This window comes from Diadema antillarum, unplaced genomic scaffold, assembly GCF_040938485.1.
Source record: "Diadema antillarum isolate AM-2024a unplaced genomic scaffold, OU_Dant_1.0 scf00000024, whole genome shotgun sequence".
NCBI lineage: Eukaryota > Metazoa > Echinodermata > Echinoidea > Diadematoida > Diadematidae > Diadema > Diadema antillarum.
This window is the reverse complement of record NW_027270913.1, coordinates 2,937,428-2,958,476: the sequence shown is the minus strand read 5'-3', so window position 1 is coordinate 2,958,476 and position 21,049 is coordinate 2,937,428. Positions and strand designations below refer to the sequence as shown.

Sequence of the window (21,049 nt, the reverse complement as noted above, 5' to 3'; positions counted from 1 at the left end):
GCTCGTTGTGAAATGTTCAAAACCAGCCGAATGCCCTCAAAACTACTCCCGAATGTGGCCCCGACAAATTTCATTCGGGCCACATTTGGGATGTATTCGGATGGAATTCGGTTGGAATCGGAGAGGCATTCGGGGCATTCTTGGCAGATTCGGGCCTATTCGTATCATTAGGGGAGTAACGGCCCGAAACAACTATAGCCAAATATCACGAATAGAACCGAATCTGCCCAGAATGCCCCGAATACCTCCCCGAATCAATTCAATCATTACCCGAATACAGAGCAGAATACAGGCGAGTGAGCCGAATAGGCCAGAATACGGCCGAAAAGCAGCCGAATTGAGTGGCCAGAATGGCCTAAAATACACATCGTGAATATAGCCAGATTGGCAATTCTGCTCTGATTCGGGACTGATTCGGAACCTACTCGTCCCTGATTCGGGGAGCTCCCCAAATCAGAGACGAATATGTTCCGGATCCACCGAATCCATCTGATTCAGACCATATTCGCGCAGAATCGGTCAAAGTTTATTCGGGAGAATTCGGCTTTGGTGTAAACCTGACTTAAAGGTATTAGCCCACATTTGTAAACCTGCAGCAATTGGTCTCATAGTTAGCATGGAGTTTGGGTATGATTGCAGTAATACCTTTGCAAAATTTCGTTCCAATTAGTCCATTACTTTTATAAAAATAAATGAAAATGCACCGTATGCATGCGTATAAAAACGCTCGCTAGCTCCGGTCCACGCACGTACTACATGCAGGCGATACATGTGTAAGTTAATGTACGTAGCTAGCCCGCGCTCGTAATTCGATTTTGGGTCGGGTTGACCCGGTTTGAAAATTGATTTTATAACGATGATTTTCTCGCTTTTATCGAATGGTATAGACAAAGAGCAACAGGTGAGGTATGTTACTGTTATAACTTGTACTTGAAGTCATATTGGACCTGTTTTATGCAGTTTTGATTTTCGTGGGTTTGCAAATGTGGGCTAGTACCTTTAAAGGAGGTCACCACGTAACTAGAATTACGAGAATTGCAAACGAGATGGAATCGTTTATGAAAAAACAAACTTTCTTCGAAAAAAATCACACTTCTTGGCTTGACTGACAATACATGCTACGTTTTTCGTAGGCTTGGTCATGTTGGTAAATGTCTTTAAACAATAATATAAACACTCCAAACTTTAAATGTTGCGGCCGATACCGTTCATCATCCACTTTCGTCTTATTAGATGCTTCTGGATGCACAATGCCCTACACTTTTATTTTATTTGTGATTCTTTCGCAACGTATACTCACTGCCTTCCTAGTGTTTTACTTTCAAATGGCAGGAATACCTCAGATAATTTGCTGGTATTCGTTGTGCACTTTTTAAAACCATGCATCAGCATGCCACCTGCCTTTCAACAGACAAACTTGCTTTTATTGAGAGCGTCGTGTATATATATATATATATATATATATATATACTTTGTATATATATTATACTATTGGCACCCTATCAAATTAAAATCCCTCTATGACATCTATTTTCTGCAGGTACACTACTCTGCCGGGGTCATCGTAATGGAAAGCTGTGGATGCTTGGCAACAAGATTTCTTTTGAATGAGGAATCATAATTAATTTTGTACACTTTGTATCTTAACTCATTGCAAAATTATTAATGTTATCAAACTAGTATCTCATCTACAGTTTCTTAAATTGACTTATTTGCCTGTATACCAATGATCTTTACGTATCTACGTCATGGAAGTGACATGAAACTAAATGAAAAGCATGCCTCCATACCAGAAGTAGTCAGGGAAATGATACGACAGTCATTCATTATTCATTATTGTAACTGTCCCTAAGCTTTACCCTTTAGTGAGTTAATGCCCCAAATTCCTGATGAGTGTGACAAAAGACGCATGACCTCTGGTGATTGCTGTCGGACTTGAACAATTGATGTTTGCTTGCTGTTTACCATGTTTACTCTGTGAGTGGTAATTTTTATAATATTCTATTTTATGATAGCATAATTTATCTTACGTTGCATCATTACGTGTTGTCATCTTCCTAGTTTTGTTTCCACTGGCTTTACAATGTGTAACAAAACGGTACAATGAATAATCTGGGTACATGACTTGTGTAATCCTTACTTTTCGCCGTTTTATTCCATGATATTTGATCTGTGATCAATTTTATAGCAGTTTACGCGTGTGCACTTTTTATCGTTAATCCATCAGCGCGTTACAACATGGGTCTGAAAGAAAACACAACGAAAAGGCATTTTAATAAATTGCAATTATGAATTGCTAAATGACTTGTCATTGATTCGAGGTGACATTATTTTTCAATAGTAATTCTAATTAATATGCATACAATAAATAAACGAGATTAATTAATGAAGAATGCAATCCATATTAGTTCTTCTTGAACTGGCAGAGATGATGCAGTAAATTATTTAATATAGGGGACAAAAAAAAAACCCCACCTTAATCGTAGGCTGTAGCTTGTAAAGTCTGTTACCCATAGTGGCGTTGAGGCTAGACGAAATGCCAGAGGAATATGGGAAATGTGTATGGTAGTAATTACCCGACATCATTTTTATCTTCATTCAATAAATACAGAATTCTTCATACCCTGAAATGAACTGCATGTATTTCATCTGAATTTACCGACGTTGTCTACCACGAATTATTCATGAAGATAATAACTATTGTACCATTAGATATCGAGTACTGTATATAAGAAGTACAATAACACGCTGACATGCATATCAACTACGAGGGAGAGAGAGAGGGATAATTTATATAGAAAAGCATACATAAGAAAATAGAAGAAGCAAATCTAAAACATCTTGTGAAAAAAAAATCATCATCATTCTTTACACTTTAACAAATCTAGGTTTCAATCACCCATATTAACGATTGCCACTACTATATACATATATATTTGGGCTATCTAATACAAAATTACATCTATTCAAGGAGTCGTCACGACGTGATATTGGAAACTGAATACTACACCGGCTGTGATTTTTATTTCTTTATTTCTATTTTTTTTCACTAGCTGACACGAAAAAGAGCGTGTTCTGTAAGGTATTCATTACACTGAGATCAGTTTAATGTAACAGTTTAATGTAATAGTTTAGATTTTGAAGCGCAACGCCTCCCTGATCTGTGGCCCGTTGCATAAAACTTTAATACCGTTGAATTTCAATGGTAACTTCCGTCAAAATTAGGTGTCACAGCCAATCAGCATCAAGGATTATAAAATTTACCGCTAATTTGAAGACTTACCGCTAGAAAAGAGCGGTAAGTCCAGCGGTATGGGTTTTATGCAACAGGGCACTGGTCTGCAATTAACAACTAATTCATAATCCGTAAATAACACACACATACACACACACACACACGCACACACACACACACACACACACACATACACACGCACACACACACACATGCGCGCGCGCACACACACACACACACACACACACGTTAGGATCGGTAGTCGAAATGAAAATGAAAAGGCTATTGCCTGCACCCATCGAGTCCTTCACAACAGTGGGAATAAAATTGATGACTTGACGTCATACGGCCAAGCCCACGGTTTTCCTACGACCGACCTATTGTAGTGGCATTCCCAGTCAAGCAAAAGATATTTACACAGAACTGTTCAACCTGTAAGTTATCACGTTCGATATTATAATACACATAATAACACCATCCCACGCCAAGCCACACCACACTATTTTCACAAAACAGCTACCACCTCTCACAGTCAGATTGCGATTTGATGCCAAAGTCGCAAAGACGTTCTCTTCTGTGGCTTTGTGTGTTCGCGTTCTCTCACACAACCCCATTTGGTAGATCACCTGCCTGACGAGACTGTATAAGAGGGCGTGGCTGGCTAAAGGAGTGTGAAGGCTCGAGAAATTAACAGAAGTCAAACTTACGTATTACCCAGCTTCTTTTCTCACCAGAAATCATGATTGTCACGTGTATCATTTTCCTTTGTCTGGCCTCGTTCTCACAAGCCTCCACGGCAGAGACGACTACTTATTGTTCCATAAAGCAATATACGGTAATTCAGGGTAAGTCTAACAGTTTTGTTTCCGTAGTTCCATAACATTTCCGTCAAAATAAAAATGAATCAATAGCGTCTTACCATGATATTATGACAGTATACATCCATGATAACGTGATAATATATAAAACTGCCGGAAGAAATCGTGGGTTTTAGTTTAGCTGTGTGCAAGAGTTTCATGCTTCTTTCTAAATGGTAAAAGGTTACACGTAACGACATGCTGGAAGTATGCACAAGCAACAGTGACAAGGGAGATGCATGCGATTCTATAGAAGTCAAATATTGCAGAATTCCTTTGTAAGTAGCTTATCGTACAAATGTTTTTATATGATATTTTGCTGAAGAAATTTTTATTTTACTTTTTTTTTTTTTGGGGAGGGGGGGGGGTTCTCAGCCAGAGCACTTTAGATGATTTCTATTTTTAAATGCAGGGTCTGGCCTTATAGTGCAATAAATATCTAAAACTCGCATATCGTATACAGACAGATATAAATACTACAAATATCATAAATCAGAGAATTATATTTCATAAAATATGATGTATTCAAGTGACAGTAATGGATACATTGTGTGTAAAAATCAGACTTGGCGGTTTGAAATAATGAAAAAAAAAGAGAGAATCAGGCTTATTCTATCTCTACATATCGTGGAAGATTAACACGAGCAGCAGCATAATTCTTTCAATATCAACACCGCTCTTTTGGATTTGTCTTTTTTTTTCAGAATTTCGAAAGTCGACTAAAATGTGATAAATGTATCAGTTGAGATCATTGTCAGTGACGCCAAAAATCTTCGACTGACTTCATTTCTGTTTAGATGAATAATGTTATATACGCGTAATTCCACATAACGCGAAACACTGTCGATATTATTTCGCAACTTGATTGTTTTGTCCATGGTACATCCCATAGTCGGCATCCAGTCAAACACAGGAAACGTTGCCATGACAGGAAGACATCGTTCACTCTCAGCTTTTGATTACGTCAACGAGCGATACTACACCAACTATACCCTTTTCCCTGTCGACTCTACGGCCAAGACTGTCGGATACGAGCTTATCGTGGATATTCAAAATGTGAGACATATGAAATATTTTCTGTAATCCGTAGTCTTAAGACACCTCCACTTAAATTCGATACACTCTTTTACACATCCTCATTTTGGGTGTCACTATAATAATGCGATATGTTAACTTTCGAGTGCTTACGTGATTAAAGCATGCATTGCTTGTTATTGGTAAAACGCAGACCCATTCTCGTACTGTCTCATTTTTTTTGTTGATAGTTTGCACGATTGTGATGTGTGTGCAAGCAAAGTCCTCACCAGTCGGATAGACTACATCTTCATTAGATTCAGAATGTATCGTTAAAAATCAGCACTGCGCATGACATACAGACTCGGGAGGTATTTCTAAAATTATATAAATTACATGCACAAAATTGTTCATCAATATTACCTATGGATTGGATTAAATTGGAAAGTTAAAAATAGGGGAGAACTGTAACAAACTGGCATGATAATGTCCAGAGGCCGTCATCCAAGTCAAACAAATTGCTTATCGATATCGGTATTCTCCACCTGTACACCTTAGGAAATACATGTAACCTGAAATATCATTACACGTATACTATTCGTGTAATTATCTATTTGTTATGAGTACTCTTGCATATGTTTTTAGGTGTTTTTTGTTTTTATTTTGTCATACTAGTTTCTTTCGAACAAAAAGGAAAAATAAAACAAACAGAAACTGAATGAGAATATTCTTCTTTATTTTTCATCCACATCAGACCGCGAATTATGTGATCCAGAACGGAGAATGCAGAAAGTACCGTCTGACAGAACAAATTCAAAGCAGCTTCACTCCATGCTTCAATGGTAGGACATCTCCCCACCCCTTCCTCCCCCTATGCTTCTCCCTCTCTCCCTCTCTTACATGTCACCTTGTGAAAGAACTCTTCGAATCTGACAAAAGGTGCACTCTGAGTAATGTTAAATGGGAAATCCAACATACGTCACAGTAGAAAACTTACAGCGAGGAGCTAGATAATCATTATGTGTGTACGTGTCTGTGTGTTTTTTTTCCTAGAATGCTTCGATATAATTTTTTATCACAATATTGAAGTATGCTTGAGTGTTATGTGGTGGAATGCTTATACATGCTCAAAATTTCGACATCCTCCTATTTATATACTTCCAAAGTAATTTTCTTTTCTCAGAGATTTGTGCCGGTTATGGAAGATCTTTAAACAGGGTGAAATGGCCTTCAAACTTCCAAAGATTGGTTTCTTTGATTTCGTTTTATATCTGTTTGTAGATTCATTGATACATTACTCTTTCTCTTATGCATTTTGTGAGGGTCCCAATCGCACAAGCTCTCCTTTTTATTGGTACTCTCCATTTCCATTCCCATTTCTATTTAATTTGTACTATGCATATGTATATATTTAAAGAATATACGTATATATATATGTATATGTATATATATATATATCTGTATATATATATCTGTATATATATATATATATATATATATATATATATGATGTATACTAGGTGTTTCAAAAAACATTTTCCACTTTTGATCATTAATAGTCCAAAAACTATTCATCCGATAAAAGTGTCATTAATATGAGTAATAGCTGAATAATGTACAATTTTGTTGGAGGTAATTTGAATGTGAAAGCATGAATTAGTTTCGCTAAATCTAAGATTGATTTTGAAGTAAGGTTTCATATTTTGGTCAAATTTTAACCCTCTGTACAAAAATGAACTTTGCACAGGAACCAATGATGTGTATGTGAGTGTGTGCTGACGATGGCCCTGAACAATGGACATGCCTGAGCCACCTGTTGCCTAGGCGTCAGTCTCGCGCTCCCAGGGACATGAATGCTTTATCAATAATTCATGTGGATTGCCCTGGGCACTGCTGGTCTGAATTCATGCACGGTAAAGGGTAGAATGCATGCACATGAAAAAAGAAAGCACGATTATGCTTCCATGTGCTCGCAAACACCACATTTCATTCCAGCTTGCAATCATTTTCAAATTTTGCTTCTCATATCACTAAATCTGGGATACAAATAAGCATAAATGATCTAAAGTTCTTCATTTTAATATAACTGTTTACTAATAGTCTGACAAATTTGTCGCTTTTTCGATAAAAAGAGATCATTTTTGGTAAAGAGTTCAGCAGCACTTTTCGTTGGGGCGATTTGTTTGACAGTAGATTTATTTAAGGCTCCATATACACAAGTGTATACTCTAATTAATATTCTTTGCTTCCTGTCACCATGTTTACGACAGAACAGAAGGTATTCACTGTAATTTCGTTTTTCAAAAGTAGGAAGAGCACTGTCGCCACTCAACGACACTATCGGCAGGCGTTTGACTTTACACAGATACTGCCAGAGGCTGAATAAAGACTAGTTGTGATAGTGGAATTTCTCATGAATAAATAGTGAAGCATTCAAACCCTGGCCATTGTTCAGGGCCATTGTCAGTGTGTTAACCACACACTCCCATACACACCATTGACACCTGAGCAAAGTGAAAGTTTTGTACAGAGGGTTGAAAATAGAGCAAAATCTGGAACCTAACTGTGAAATTAATCATGGATTTCATGAAACTGGTTTATGCTTTCATATTTAAACCACCTCCAACAAAAATGTTTGCTATTCAGCTATCACTCATATCAATGACAGTGTTATCTGATATACAGTTTATTAAATATTAAGAATCAAAAGTGGGAAATGTTTTTTTTAAACACCTAGTATGTTTATGTTTTCTTCATTTTGTTACTCATTATGACATGTATTTTGTTAATTTACGTTTTTCTGCAATTATTACAAATAGGTTCTGCTTATACATTGAAAATAATTTTCTGTTTATTGGGTAGAAATAAAAATAAATTTGAAATTTGAAATTTAAAAGAAGATAACCTGTCTTTCCAAATGCCTTGTTAACTAGTGATGATGTAGACATTTATCGCCTCATTACTTTAATCAGTTAGATGAATTCACAGACTGTTGCTTTTTTACATGTAAAAAAAGAAAGAAAGAAAGAAAATGAATGTTATTAATCTGTAGAAAAGTGAAAAAAAAAACTAGCCTATCTAAATATATAGACAGGCTATGTTTTCTATTGCACAAACTTTCGTTTATCAGAATACAATTTCTTTACAACAGTGTTTTGATATTACAAATATCAACAGATGCCATAAGGTACTTCTACACCGCTAAGAAGTGCGATAAAGCCCTATTATCAGTGCAATCATGTGTGACCGAAGTTCATATACTAAGCACCTCAACTTGTCCAACACAGAGTAATCACAGAGTAATCAGCAAATTCGATTCCAGTGGATTTTCAATTGCATACGATTTACGCTTCAAAAATCCCCTTTGAATAGCATGCCCGCTTAGTTAGCTTTCTGGAATAGAGTTGTTCTTGCGAGACACCTTTCAGGCCAGCGTGAGAAAAGTATATCCTACCGATGATGGTATTAATTTATGAATTCTCCTTTGATAAAGTCCTAATAATAAGTAAATGTATTAATCGTTCTATTTCTGTCAACTTAATATTCAGTACTCATATACCATTTACAGTATACAACGAAGCTAATAAAAAAAAAACCCGACATAAAAACAAGTACATATCTCATTCGTGTCTATTGTGTTAGGTGTGATGAGCCCTGAAAGCACGTCATATCTAGGTGGATTCAAAGATTCTTCAAATGCGATCAACCAAAAAACTTTCAGAATGGACCTTGATGACGAATGGGTAACTGGTCAGATGTGGTTGACATATACCCAAAACTCGGATGATCCTGATGAGACTTACCTCTTACTCAGAGAAGAGATGTTGGGATCACTCCAACTTTCTGACTCATCAGAGCTCAGTGAGTTTTTTTTCTTCCTTGTATTTCATCATTTCGAACTCTTTTTCATTATAATAGCTACTTAAGCGGAAACATAATTTCATTATTATTTATGTCAACATTCTCGTGATACAATGTCTCCCAACATTACTAAATGAACATACATTTATACAACAAAAAAACGTGTATTGATGACATGATTTATTTTCCATACAGTTTTCTCACTGCTATTTTTTTTTTTTTTTTGTAGTATACTGTTCCGAAATATCCGATCGTTTTTCTATTTTTGTGGTCATGAAAGATTTTCGCATTTTACCACACGACCGGCAAGCTCAAAAATTGTGAATTGGACGAACATCTACTAAATTTTGGGGAGTTAGTTTGAATAATGAATTAACTTGGCTTGATCATAAAAGGAATATAATAACTGTTCTATCCAGGCAGATGGGCATAATGTGATGTAAACTGCGATATCTATTGTCATTCCAATCCAAATTATATGCTTTATAATGTACTTATTCTTCCTCATACGACTTATTGCAATAATATCGTCTTGCTAATTGTCTGTTAAAGACGCAGGTAAATTTGTTGTTTTATTGAAAAAAAAAACCGCAATGAGAATACAATTTCACACTCTGCGTACATGGCACATACGAGCCCTATATTCTGCAACTTAATGTGTCAAAAATTGATGGTATACATTATATGATATATACAAATATACCAAACGCTACAGTCCTTTCCAAACTTTTTCAATTATAATACAAACATTCATTCGGACCCTACAATACACTCAACAGATTTCCACTTACACAATTCTGATTGTTTAATAACATAAGAGCAATAATTTGAAGAACGCGTACAGTGCTCAGTAATGATGGTTGTGATGATGATAAAAATGGTGATATTAATCATGATGATGATAATGATGGTAATGATAATCAATATAACAATTATGCATTGATAATAATGATAAAAATGATAACAATAAAATTGATAATAATGATAATTATAGTCATTTTATATCTAATAGTAAGATAACCAGATAGTTTGCAATCATTTTACTCACCTTAAATCTTAGTGTCCGTGATTATGTTTCTTTCAGTTTCATTCAGTTCTGAATACGTGGACTATGTGCCAGAGGTTGATGAGAAAAAATTCGTCATTCCCAGTAACTGCCCTGAAGAGTACGATTCTGTGAGTTGGTTAATGATTTATGACATCTTATTTCACTTGAGGAGTACCAAGCGCTGTCTGAGATAGATTTAGTGTATCACCTGAAAGGCATGCATATGAATATTCATATAGTAGAGAGGCAAATACAAAGTGATTCTTGCATGTATTTAAAAAAATAATGCCATTTACTCTAAAACGACAAGCAAATTATTTTGTTCTGAAATTTTATTAAAGTATTCTTGAAGAATATCTTAAGAATACCTTTCCTCAAAACATTTTATTTCGAGCAATGTTATTTTGCCTCTTCGCTGCTGATGTTAATACTGGATAAATCGTTGTAATTTTACATAATTTGGAATATAACAATCGTTACCAAATGAAAGCAAAGGATGATGAAAATTGTATTTCAGGTACTCCTCTCAGCTTCCTTTAAGAATGGTAACTGAGGAATATTAGTGATAAATGTTATGCTGCGTGTGTACATGAATGAGTTTAAAATTATTATTACCAATCAATATGTCGATGCGCGTGTGTGCTACCTGTGTGTGTTTGTTTATTTTGGAGTTGTCGTTGATACATGATATATATATATATATATATATATATATATATATATATATTTATAATTTATTTTTCTTTGAATATTAGGGCAATTTCGATGGTCACGACATCCACCGCCGTTCTCTCTCGACCAAGTCTTTCCAGGCAGCTCGCTACGCCGCTCTCAAGCTACTTACCCCATAACCCTCTCAAAGGCATACTTTACCATTTGCAGACGAAACAAAAGCCCAGCATTTATAGTGCTTCAAAATAGTTCTAGAATGTGCGTTAGGCATAGAAACAACCACATCAAAATTTTGAATCCGTATATAATCGATGTTAGGTGTTGCTAAATACACAAAATGTGAACAATAGTTATAATAGAAATGTTTCCAGGCTTAACCGTCTACATTTACGTTTATTGAGAAAAAACGCTAATATCTTCTTATACTTTAGGCCTAAGCTTTATTGCGAAAATTTTATATGGTAGGGATGTTTTGTGATACAACAGACCTACACATAAGCATCAAATGTGATATCTTGAACACTTTTTAAATCAGTTTAAGGTAAACTGGACCTTTAATACTTTCTTCTCTCGTCTGTTTTACCGCAACACAATAACACCCTTATGAGCGTTTAAAGTTAATAGATACACGCACAATTATGTTATCCTTTGTCTTTGCGTTACTTTATCATTTAGATATCATTATCTAAACCCTCCTAACTCGTATCTCGTGCACCAATAACCAAAACAAAAAAGAAAATCGTTGAGTGGAAACTGTGATGTGAAGGCATTTGCGCTTCAGCTGTAGATGTTTATTTTTCTGTGTCTTTTGAATATAATGCACTCAAATGATTCATCAATTTATTAAGCGATACGAGCTCTGTAATCAGATCGAAAATATTTGTACTATCAGAAGTGAATATTAAATGTTCTGCCAAGTAAACCAAAATGAGAACAAAAAGAGTCCGCTTTGTTTGTCATTTCTGCCTTCGTCACGTTCATGGTTAGGTCTCAACACAATCAGGATTTGATGTTCATCCTGATTAACATCTTTCAAAGCTCAAATGAAAAAGGCCTATATCAAAATCGAGATTTTCAAGATAGCAATATACAGGTTGATAGGACAGTCATCCAACAATGAAATGAAATTACCTTGCAAGAGCATCACACATACACTTTGTGTCGGTTCTTACAGTTTATTAAACGCAAGAGAGTTATTGTCCAACTTCTTCTACAAACTGACATGTCTTATCCCTCACAAAGTACAGTGCTTTTCACACCATTTTCATTTCTCTTATAATGTCTAATTAAAAAAAAAAAACATTGGCACATCTCTCTGTTTCTGATCAACAGAGAATAACTCATCAGTGCACTAGCAACTGAACCCACATAGTCACAACTGCGTGACTAACTTATGGAAGATGCAGTGCTCGCAAGTCAGAAAGAAAAGAGTAAGAAAACGCTCATGGTGAAAAATAAGGAAGGTTTTTTTTTCATTTATTTTAAATTACTTACATCAAGCAATTTACGCAAACTATCAGTAATGTGGGTTATCTGGAGTCAGAACGTTTATACAGCTGCATTTCTTGATGTACTTTTTGTATCTAATTATTTTGTTTCATTGTAAAATAATGTTAAATGTAAGCAAAAATCTGAGTAAAGTAAGCCTTTTCGTGTATGTAATGAATCCAAATACATTCAGCCACCATTGGTTCACATCTTCTCAAGTCTTAGCATTCTGTTTTGCCACCCTTGGTATACATGAGAAAGAGAAACTGTAATTATCGAGCGATAAACTAGATTTATAAACTCAATCTATCTATAATAGCGAAAAAAAAGTTTAACGTGATAAACTCAGCTTTACGTTCAATAAAAAGAATTTTTCTCGAAAACTAAGTTTGAGCTGATGTTTGTTTGTTTGTTTGTTTGTTTGGCAATAAACTCAGTTTATCTCGACAAACTAGGTTTTTCGATCGATAGACTTTTCATACAGATCCATCTATTGCTGGAATGATCGACATTCAGTCGGAAGAGGAAGGAGGTGAAAACAACCAACCAATATTAGTCGTGAACTGCCACGTAAATGAAGCGGCTATAGTTCATCCTCCACTGCATACCTTCCGAATCGAGGTTGGAAAGAAGACATTGTCATTATCACCCTAGCCATCGACCACCTTATCGACAAGGAATAAAAATTGTACTGAAGTAACTTACATTGGGACTAAAGATCTTGGTTGGACGAACACTGAGGAAACATTAACAGCAAACTTATACTGCCCTATAAACATGATAAATAAAGTAGATTCACAGATTCGAGTAAAATCATACGTGCGTTTGTTTTGTTTATGTGTGTGTGTGTGTGTGTGTGTGTGTGTGTGTAAGTGTATAATTATGCGTGTGAATGAGAAAACGTGTAATACTATGTGTGTTTTACGTGATATACAATCGTAAATACACATACATGATTTTTTGTGTTTGTCTTTATCTTTTCGGGTTTTTTTTCCAAGAAGCTTAAAGTGAATGATCAAAATGCTTTTATACGTTTTACAAATGCGTCATTTATTTTGGAAACATCGTTTTCCGTGAGAATATCACAAATCTGAATAAATACCTAACAATTTATTAGAAAAATAAAGATAATCTATGAACATCTTAAATGGTAGCGTGAAAGAGAAAATGCCTCTTGTGGGTTTGTTCTTTGGACTTCAATATATCTATTGATTACCATTTTCTTTTATTTATTTCATGGTATACAGCTTGTTCAGTTTTGTAAAACTGTTTTCCAATGGCTCCCTGCAGTAATACCAGACATCATTCTACGTGAAAATACAATATACAATATAGGTAACATTGTATACACTACAAACATCTAGAGTGGATCAAAAAATAAGTATAAGTAAATACATATTATACACATGCGTATAGTACTGCTACAAATCAATTGAATCGTTATGTAAGGCTTTGCATCGGTTTTTTTTAAATCCATAAAGGGATATACGTACATGTTTGAACATTTGCAGGGAGTGCATTTAAGAAACATCTGCAAAGAATGTCTTTTATCTTCTGTTCTTGGATGGTGAAGTTGAAGGGGGTATTCTAAAGATTATCCTGTCTAAATGATTTACAGTTCGTTTTCATATCAGTGATTCTAAATAAGTCGGTATTAGAATTTTTCGGTATTGAAAAAAAGAAGAAATATACGTTGCCCAAGTGATTGCTAGCATTTCAGCACAAGTAACAAGGAAGTTTCAAATCCCATTATATGATAAACTTTGTTAAATATCTTCCTGGTATATTTATTTTGGAGTTTGTGTATCTTATCCCTACGGATTTTCAAACAGCTTCCCCAAGATGTTCTACAATACTCAGTATAAGGTAAAATCACATGCAAAATACAGATTTTTCATTAATTGAATTACAGCAAAATGTTTCATCCTCCGTATACAACCTATTGCCTGAGAGATTTTACAAAGAAAAGTGGAAACATGTTTACACCACGTCGATCCTGAGTCTAGTATAACACACAAATACTTGATCTTCTATATACATTTTGTAAAGGTAAGTTTCTGAATTTTATTAACAATACATTATTCTCCACATTTTTATTATCACCAAATCGTCTTTTGTGGGAGTTGATGCACATTATTCAAGTCTAACCTTTTGCACATTGTAACAAAATCATCATACAAGTGTTTTTTTTCCAACCTCCTTAATTGTTATACCCTGATTAAAAATGGCTTTATCATCAGCTTAAAAAGATATTTTAGAATGAGAAGCAAATTTGCATTACACATTTCATTGATAAAAAGATTAAGTATCAGCAGTCCTAGTATAGACCCTTGCGGGACGCCTAATTTCGTCCTGCATTATTTCACTCACAGCACTGATAGTATGTCACTCATTCACCAGAAGTGGAGAATGTGAACTTAAATTTGACCATTGAGTCCCTGCATTTCAAAGTTGATTGTCTGAAAGTAAAGAAGCCGGAGGCGTCATAGCTTTTAAAGTAGTTCTATGACTATAGAGAAGCAAGAAAACAAAGATAAAAACGTTGGAAGTAGAACAGCAGATATCCAAACGTAATGTCCTAGTCTGTAGATTTGTATGGGGAAAAGTACATACCCAACTGTAATTCAACACCATGTACGTGAAATACAATCTTTCCCCATTTCACATAGATCTTAGATCAGGTGAACCGGATGCAATGTTCATGGGTCAATCACCTCTCTTAGTTTTTGCGTAGTTTGCATTGCCGCAAAGGTAGGTACAGACTCTATAGATATTACCATGATTATAATATCAGTACGTATGAGCGTAAGCCATGCCACAGAATGTGAATATAAGCTCATGTCAGATTTCCACTAAACCCTGTATATCACTTTTGAACATTTAAAGTCTGCATGGGATCCATTTTAAGACATCCCTCTTATGTCCGAAAAGACGTTGATAACAATAATTGAGTGGTGGCAATGTTCCTAAACGTATCTGTTACGTCAAAAATTTACAGTTTAGAGAGTGACAGTCTAATATGATATAATTTACATATGTCATGCGAGTGATCCTCTTTTCAACCCCTTGACCATTTTCTACATCTTATATTTCTATAGTTGTACTCAGCTGATCCTTCCTGCAAGCGATATTGGATCTTGGATTGCATACTAGATAGATAGATCAGATATGAATGCAAGCTCGATCTTTCTTTTATGCACTCGTACTCGATTGTGTATCCAGTGTTTCCAATGCACTGAGATGTCTCGACTGATGATGATTTGAAATCAAGTTATCTGATGACAACATGACGGCTGTCGTAATTCTGTGTCACGTGACCGAAGATTACCAGCCATACCCTAATTTCCACCAGTACGTGATCACAGCAGACAATCTAATGATCTCAAGGGGCAGATCTCCATGGGCCTTCCACCATCCCAAACAGGAACTGTGGTTACTGCTTGGAAAGCAGCAGATGACAGGTTCGAATCACGTGTTTCCATTTTTCCGATATACAATGTATTTGTAAAATTTAGATCACCAGTTGCGATCTTACAAATTTTATTTTAGAGAAGACGCCAAACCGAGAGGAAAAAAATCACACCTCATAATGTGGAACTGTGTCGCTTTCAGTGCTTTCCTCTTGTAGCGCCCTCAATGACTTCGGTTCTATCACTGCTTCGGAAATTTACTGTCCGACTGGTAGGCGTTGGGTATACAACAATTTACCATTCACAAATTTCATGAATCTCACATCTTTTCTACACTTGCATAAAATGAGAGATGATGTAGAATTTGTCCAAGACTTTCGGTGATTTCCAGCTTTCTTTTGAAGGCTCACAGACCCGTAACTTCAACAAAAATGGATAATTGCTACTGATTGACAAGTTGCCCGAAACATCAGTGTAATATAAAATAAGTTTTACATCGATGTAGGGCAATTTGTAAATCAATTGCAATAAACATAACAGAATTTCATTAATTCGAATAAAAACGGATAAGGTTTTCAGAATCTAAGAAATTTTGATTAATATAATTATGGAAGTGTATGTAATACAGCTGTACATAAAATAATGATGGTGCCGGGGTCCAAGTAAACCTGTGTACTTTGCGTGAGATTTGCTCTTGATCGGATGGAGATAGAGGCTGAGAGAACTATTATTTTCGAATTGAATGACAAGCAGACAAGTGCTAGGAAAGATAGTCGATTCGTATTCTATTAGAGAAGGAAAACTTCATACCAGTGTTCACATGAATTAGTTTAGAATCTTATATAATTATTCATTTCTATGTCCATTAGCACACAGTATTCGAAGATGTGAACATGATGGAGGGAATGGGAGAAGACGCGTGAAAATAAAAATTGTCCCACAAAAAAGTTGAAAAAAATAACATTTAAAACGATGCTGACACTTCATGATTCACATTGGAATGAAATGTATTCTTTCTGCACCAGAAATGGGACACGGATTACTTTGAGGCAGAAATAAATGTAACATGCGTTTCACGGCGGAACATTTGAAGTTCGATGTTGTACGCCACGTTTAATTCATTTCATCGTGCTATTTTACAAACAAGAACCACGATATGATATAGTAGTAGTGGTAGTAGTAGTAGTAGTAGTATAGTGCAGTTGTAGTAGTTGTAGTAGTAGTAGTAGTAGTAGTAATAATAATAATAATAATGGTGATGATGATAATAATAATAACAATAATTATAATAATACTAACAATAATAATAATAATTATAGTAATACCAACAATAATAATAATAATGATAATAAGGTCTATTTATCCATGGTAGCCTCTTCAGTGTTGCCACTGCTCTACCAGAGGGCCTTGCCATTATTGTTAACGTAGTGTTGCCAGGTACCCATTTGAGCTACGGTCACAAAGGTTCGTTCGAACGATGCGTTCGTACGAATATCACTGTTCGTACGAATTCTGGAGTTTGTACGGCCGCCTTATGAAGAGAGGGTTTCGTACGAAGTTTTTTTTTTTTTTAAATCTCGGACTAGACCATCGACCAGGCTACGAACTTACAAACGGTCTTCGAATGCTGGTTTCGTACGGCCTTCTTAAGAAGATCTTACGAAATTGTCTAAAAATCGTTGGTACGGCGTTCGTAGCAGTTCTTAATGGTATTTGTGACCGAGCCATTAGACACCTGGGTCGAGAGGAACATGGTGGGTAAAAGATCTTGTAATGGCCGGGAATCGAACTCGGGTCCTCCGGGAGTCGGGAGTCGTATCCACTATGCCACAGCGCCCCAAAGATAGGATTCAAACATTGATGACTATTGTCATTGCATTAACACCCTCACCGTCTCTCTGTCTGTCTGTTTCTCCAGGCTATGTAGCTGGAATCCTGCAGAAAGTTAAGCCCTCGTCATAGTTCTTTTCGTTCTTTTCGTTCTTTCCGTCGTGATGTGCGTCGCCGTACAGAGGAAGAGAGATGATTTTTCCCCCGTCTAGATTCAGTTTTATCTTGGATTTCTCTCGGCCATTTTACTTGGAAACAATTCAGAAACAGGCAACAATGTGCACGAACTTAGTCTCAGCTAGATGTGAAAAATCTAGCGCTTATAAGCTAACGTCCATTACAAGTAATTTTTGGAAGAAATGTACAACCTAAAATGCAGGGTAAATACATCAATATTTCCAAAGGAAAAACATAGAAATTTCAGAACCAATTTTGTTATTGGATAAACTATAAAATTCAGTGGAAGAAAACAAAACTGTCGAGCTCTTACTGAAGATATAGTCAAGAACCCAACTCAAACATTTTCACAAGCATTTCCTCATTAATTGTCTCCTCATTCAATCTCCAAAGCGTTTTTCATTTCAATTAAAAGAAAAATAAAAAGAAGAAAGTGTGACAGTGATTGTGGTGTACACACTATACATAATCGGTGAATTCACAGGTTAGAAACTACAAACTATATCTCGATTCATCAGAGATTATAAAGCGCAGTCGTATGACATTGGACCTATTCCTCATTTTGCTAATAGGAAACAGGGATTTAAATTTCAAACTGATTTTATTTGAAGCAGCGTGAAAAATTTGATCGTTGTTTTCGCCATAGACATGAAATATTCATAGTGTCTTTTCCTAGTTTTACCCATGAATATGTGTCAGCTCTTCTTTGTGTATTCAGATGTTATAATTATATATTACATGATTTACATATATTTTGAATGAAATAAATGAAATGAAACGAAATACTTACCACCAACACATATCCATTTGCTCGTATCGGTCATTGAACATTGTGTCACATCTTTCCCTTGTCTTTTAAACAAACTTTATGAAGACGAAGTCTTGAATTGAGGAAGCCGGAAAAATAGAAAACATGGCAAAATGTAATACACTTTGTAATTTCAGACTTTGTAAGACAAAGCACGCCCTCTTTCATTTTGTTTGTGAGAATAATTATAATGGAATTACCGTTTAGTCCGTACTCCTACTACAAAGTGCCTTAATATTTTCAGTGCATATGTACGGAGCATGTTCCTCTCTCCCTCACCCACCCCACTCCACAACCCGTTTACGGTAGATTTAAAGTGATTCAATAACTCTAAGGGTACACACGTCCACGAGGGAGCTAACAGTGAAATGAAATATCAGCAATGTTTTCCATATGAGTTACCGACCTCACATAGCAAAATCCAAGATCGAATTATTATCTAGTTTTGTAAACGAAGTTGAAAGATGTAGTTAGTAAACACTTTTCGTGACATCTGCCGGTCTTAATTGTTGTTGTTGTGTTGAATAATGAGACCCCTTTGAAAAATAATTTGTCCCAAACAATACTAGCATCAAATCAGACCGTAATAAATATTAAACATATCAAATATCATTATTTACATTGTTATAAAACGATGAGGGAGCTCATAATGGAGGTCCTCACAAGGGAGCTCGTAATGACATCTAAAGTCGTCTTGTAGCTTCAAGCATGAGTATAATGTGTACTCGGCAGGATGAGAATGTTGGTTGACCAGCATGTGAAAATGTAAAATGACGACTGGCTGGACTGCTCCCCTGGGAGTGGGAGAGTGAGCACGGTTGGTGCTGGTTGGAAATAATATAGGCTTATCCAGTGACAGTGGTAATAATAGTATGTATGCTCCTTGAGCTCTCTACAGAGTTGATTTGGTGAAATATAAGTCATGTTATATCGTTTTCATTATTATTATTATTATCATTCAGATTCATTGTCTCCCAAATGTTAGAATTTCTGGTTTGATAATAATTTGAATGTAATGATATGGCCTTCTAACAGATGTCTAGTCGGCTGTCATTTCTTGTTATAAATCCACTCCTATTCTAGAAACGCATCATGCTTCAAGGCTTCTTCCTTTCAAAGACAACTACTTTTCGTATATTTTCTCTGCAAAGAATCAACTCATGTTTTCCTACCATATAGGCCTACAAGTGTGATTCCGTAGCTTCTCTATAGTTTCTGTATAATGACATTATTTGCAGAAGATCTTGCGTTGTTTTCATAATCCCAACTAAGTAAATGTTTTAATGCATTTGATCAAGTAGATTGTAACAGAAATTTCAGAAAAAAAATCAATTCGTTTGACAATGTAAAAAAAAAGTAACTACACATGAATACTGATGTGAAATAGGATTATCACACACGTTTCTTACTGTTCGTATATTCTAGTGGTAGTAGTAGTAGGTGTAGTTGTAGCATTAGAAATAATAGGCTAGTAGTGGTCAAAACAGAAGGCTCAACAGGAGTATAGTAGTGGTTTTCAACCTACTAAATTTAGAGATGTATATGCTGTTATGAAAGTTCTTTCAGAAGTACACTATATACATGTAACTTGATACGTACAAAACGCAGTCGTTTTCGTACACTTAGTTTCCACTTGATTCCATCGATTTATTTCTGTGGTTGTTTTCCTGAAGCGGTATGTGGGTTACGCTTTTATCTAATTTTACCCTATGGAATATGCATTTTTGGCAGAAAGATTAAGTTAGAAATGAGTATAGGTTTTAACAAAACTCTAATGATAGAAAACACATGTATCGATGACTTGGAATGCCTTAATTCAATAATTCATCATTCTCTCCCAAAAATTTCTCCCTTTATCAGTTGAGAGTGAAAACCTCAGAGTCAATTTTCAAACCTATAAGCATTTATTCAATGAATACATGGTACATGCAAACAGAGATTGTGATGAACTGCATTTGGTATAATGGGTGAGTAGTACGTCATAGGTTATAATTATTCTGACATAGGTAAGCAAAGTACGTACCCTGTGCACTGGTACAATTGCAATTTTTCCTCCGTTGACGGCGCAATGCACTGTCGAATCATCTTTAGGTCTGAATTTGAAAATGAATGCAAGGAAGCGCACTTGAGCGAACTTGGCATAATTATGATAAAATATCAAACGAATAATGCTTTTAAGTTTGGTTTGTGTGTTAACTGTATATCGTTTTGGTTTCAAAATAAACTCTGATGACAGATAGCTAAATAATCTGTAACAATCAATTTCTTGATGTTCTATGGTATCAATCGATCCATTATTACCTTCAGTTAACCCATATATTGTGATATCATGACATGGTTGATGTATGGGTGATTACCAATCACACATCAATGACAAATGCATTTTTTCTGTACCTACCAGTTATGTGAAATCATTGATGACCAATCAACGCATAGAGGAGCCGGAGGCATAGCGTTCACTATAGAGCGTGATGACAGTCTAATCCTACAAGGAAAACAGAAAAACAAAAACAAAAACCGTCACGATTATAAAAAGCTCAGCCTGTGAGCTGAAAATGAGAGAGACTCAACTCATGAATTCCTTTGTGTTATGGTGAAGTAGCTCAGCAGGAAGTAATATAAGGCAAACACAACCTTCGGAGGTTGTGC

At 35.6% G+C, this 21,049-nt stretch overlaps 1 protein-coding gene across 1 annotated transcript in view; it reads left to right on the top strand.

The window, feature by feature from the left end:
• The window catches only part of LOC139732650 (scavenger receptor cysteine-rich domain-containing protein DMBT1-like), a 56,281-nt gene that overhangs the window by 22,481 nt on the left and 12,751 nt on the right, over positions 1 to 21,049 (top strand). The window lies entirely within an intron of this gene.